Source organism: Chlorocebus sabaeus, chromosome 1 (assembly GCF_047675955.1).
Source record: "Chlorocebus sabaeus isolate Y175 chromosome 1, mChlSab1.0.hap1, whole genome shotgun sequence".
NCBI lineage: Eukaryota > Metazoa > Chordata > Mammalia > Primates > Cercopithecidae > Chlorocebus > Chlorocebus sabaeus.
Genome location: NC_132904.1, coordinates 23,193,278 through 23,197,284, shown reverse-complemented (window position 1 = coordinate 23,197,284; position 4,007 = coordinate 23,193,278). Strand labels below are relative to the sequence as shown.

Sequence of the window (4,007 nt, the reverse complement as noted above, 5' to 3'; positions counted from 1 at the left end):
AAATTTTTTGCAGGAAAGCATGCCAAATGAAAATAAAATAAAGTAAAACATAACTTTGACATTTTCTAGGGGTTTAACTCCAAAATATATGAGATTTCAGGATATGATTGTAAGAGGGGATAATAGTATATCAATAATTAAAATATTCATATATAATAAGGAAGCACCACAGTCAGTGGATTATTCCCTAGTTTTACAAAAAGGCTAAATTATGATTAGATGAGATTTTAAAAGTAAATATAATTACCAGTAAAGTGTTCAAACAGCACATAAAACTAAAAAAACAAGGAGAACAATCAACCTATGAAGTCAATCTTGAAAAATAAATATGTTTTCTGTATTTTCTAACATTCTGTAATGTGTATGTATTAATTTTAAAGGCAGTGGAAAAAAAAGTTACAAAAATGTGAGTGGGTGATTACATTAGGTATAATTCATAGATAAGTTAAAAAGAAAATAAAAACTATATATAGTTTTCTTATTGAAACCACTTTAAACTTCTTGCTTCCAGGCAAGTGTTGGTACAGGATAACTTTAGAGGCTGCCAGTATAACTAACCTTCTGTTGATCACTCCATTCAAGCTGATCAAACAGTCCTTCCAAGGTCACAGGCCACCGACAGCAGGGATGACTAACTAAAACCCCAAATGCATAGTATGCAAGAAGGAGTGTTATAAGAACTGTGTAGGTGAGATAATTCTGTTGAACTCCAAATGCTCCAATTAGACAAGGGGATTTCATGTATTTTGGTGGAATTCTCAATCTTCAGGTGATATTGAAACAGAGGCTGTAAGGTTTAGGTTTAATAATACAGATTTCAAAACCAGGCAGCAATACATACTAGCTATGTAAACTTGAGCTATTTAATTCGCCTTGTTGTTGCTTAGTCCTTCTTTGAAAATTAAAAATCTGTACTCTGGAAGGAGTGCCTTAGGTTGTCGTAATTCTGAGTGGATTAAATGAGATAATACACAGAAAGGTTTAGAGGTAAAGATACATAATGAATAGAGTTAGTGGTTAGCAGAATGACTTCAGAGTCACATTTTGAGGATTTTTTTTTTTTTTTGATGGTTAAAAAAATTTGGGTTTATTGTTTTTGCTAAATAATACAAAAAAAATTTCATTTTGAAGGCAGGGCTTGAATTATTTAATGTTGATCCATTTATGTAATTAAAAAAAAAAGGAAGGGGAAAGAGATCATGGCCAAAAAAATAGTAGTTAACCCCCATCCCACCCCCAAAGCTCTAGCCAGTCATGTGAGCTTCACCAACATTCCACTCAGTGCCTGATATTCGGATGGTGGAATATTCTGCCCCATGAGACTACCTGAAGGCACGGGGCAATGGGTGCCAATTTTAGCTCTCAGCAGGTTAGTCAACCAGACAAACTGGTGGGCTAAAGTCCAGAAATTCTTTCCAGGTTTTCTGCTCATTGGCTGAGCACATACAAACTGTCATAAGCTTGTAAAATTTAAGGGGAGTTGGGGTGGGGCATAAGAGCAAGAGGACAGCAGGAGAAGAGAAATTACAGGTCACCCAAGCTTTTTCCTGGGTTGTGGCTCTGGATATAGATTTAAAGAGAGGTCAGAGTAAATGGACTCAGGTTTCTTATCAAAGAAAACTATCCCTCAAAGAGGAGCTGAGATGTGCCATGCAAAAGAGTTCTTCCTGCAGAGGCACAGGACAAAGGGCAGCTGACTCTCTCATGTGGAGAGAGTGGCAAGGAAGTTCTTCTAGTACCATGAGGTAAGACAGGCAGAGGGAGAATCCTGAGGTTGGGGCCAAATGTGAGACTGGTACACACACAATTAAAGACTACAAAGCCATCAGGAACCCTCAAAGCCAAACTCTATCTGCACACTGGCTCTACAAAGTTCACAGCAAGAATCTCTTGCACCAAGTCAAGTTAGTGGCCTGGCTATGGATGGTGGGGAGGGCAATACATTTTTATTTTCAGAGGGATGAAGTGGGAAGAACAGCCATGATCTAGTAAAAGAGACCTTCAAGAAGCAGAAAATATTTAGAGAACATTTTAATATATATTTTCATATATATATTTAAAGTGAAGAAAAATAAAACTAATTCAAACCATGTCCTGCCCCCCACCCAAAAAAAAAAAAAAACAAAAAAACAAAAAAACAAAAAAAAAACAAGAAAAAAAAGAAAAAAAAAGGAAAAGAAAACAAAGAAAAATTTAAAGTGAGACCTTTGCTGCTCTGGTCTCAACTTAAGAATCACAGTCAGCTTGTTACTTTTATTTTGGAAGAAAAGATGTAAAAGTTTCTTTCAATTATTCAGAAGGCAAGTGTAGCTACTTATAAAAACAGAATGGCAGGAACAGACTAGGAAAGGAAAATCAGAAGTAAAAGGGCAGAGTGGGAAAAGAATTTTAAAAAATAAAATTAACAAGGTGACTGTTCCAGAAGAGGGCTGTGAAAAGGACATGGTGGACCGAAGTCTGTTAATCAAGTAATGATTCAACTTTTAAATTATTCTCCTGTTCTTTTTTGTTGGGTGCTTTGTTTGTTCAAGTCTAAGATTTGAAAATGCTGACCCTTTGTTAACAGCCAACAGGACATATAGGATCCCTTCCCTCCCCGCGCCTGCCTCCGCTGAAGCCACCACCAGCGCCTCCTTGGCTGGATGCTGGAAGAGTCCTCCATGTGTACCAACTCAGGATGACAGGGCAGCCTCCTTCTGTGGTTGCTGGGCTTGTGAACGTTGCAGTATCTTTTGGCTTTCCACGTCTCTAAAATGTTTTTCAACTATTTTGCGTACATGGCTCAGTGCACTCCCCTCTTTGCATTTACAGTTTTCCACTTGATATGGGGGTGTAATAACAACTTCTTCCATGACTATGATGTTTTTTTCTTGCCATTTACAGTCTTTAATGGTCTTGTGATTGGTCTAGATGAGCTGCTGGCCCTCTAGAGAGACACCAGCACTGATTGCATAGGCCTGACTCAGCTTCTCCTCCTTCTCTGTCCGTGCTTTGCTGGCAAGCTTACTAACATTGAGTGAAGCTAGGGGAGGAGGGGTTTTTGTTCGGTCATTAATTATTTCCACTTCTGAAACATACTGTAAGTTTATGAGCAAGACGTCTGCATGGTTGGGCTTTCCACTGGAAGAGGGACATTTTAAAGCCAGCATTTTGGATTGGTAGTCAAAGGCTACCACCTCGCCCTGCAGCCGCTGCTCCTGGAACGTCCCGCTCGACACCTGGCTCCCAACACTGATATACTCGCTGGGAGGAGCCGCCATCTTGGGAGTGCAGCCGCAGCCGGCGGCGGCGGCGGCGGCAGCAGCAGCGGGCGAAAGCCGGGCCCCCAGTGAGCGCCGCGCCGCGCCGCGCCGCGCCGCCATTTTGTGGATTTTTATCTCAGTTCCATCACTTTGGTAAGTAAGTGAATCTTTTCTGTGCTTCAACTTCCCGGTCTGTCATATAGCAATAGTAGTGGTACAACTATAGAGAGTTATTTTGAAGATAAATGAGTTTATACATAGTAAGGCTTAGAAGAATGCCTGGCATTTGATGCGCTCTCAATAAATGTCAGAAATCTTTTTGTCACTATTTTATAGATAAGAAAACTGAGGCACCGAGGAGTTAAGTAGTTTGCCTAACTAGTCACTAACAAGTTAAAAGAGCTTACATTCAAACCCAGACATTCAGGCTTTGCAGTTTGCATTCCTGACCACTGTATGGAGTTCATTCAATACATAGTGGGTTTTTATTGTTATTAGCTAAGTTAAAGGTGACTCCTTAGGCTGATCTCAAAACATGTTCCAGAAACTAGTAAGGAGAGGGTAAAGGCAAGCTTATTACTTATATAATAAACATTATTCTTATTTATTTATATATATTTTACCATATTTAATTCTTCATCTCTATCATGCATGTAGTGTGGTTTCCCGTGAGGAAATTGAGCCTGAGGGAAGACATGTCTTAATTATGGATGCAATAACATTAGAATTCAAATCTGCCTAACCTCAAAGCCTGAGTCTTGTGAT

At 39.2% G+C, this 4,007-nt stretch overlaps 1 pseudogene; it reads right to left on the bottom strand.

The window, feature by feature from the left end:
• Positions 1–2,167: 2,167 nt before the first annotated feature.
• Positions 2,168–3,296, bottom strand: LOC103237276 (protein LSM12 pseudogene; annotated as a pseudogene).
• Positions 3,297–4,007: the final 711 nt, after the last annotated feature.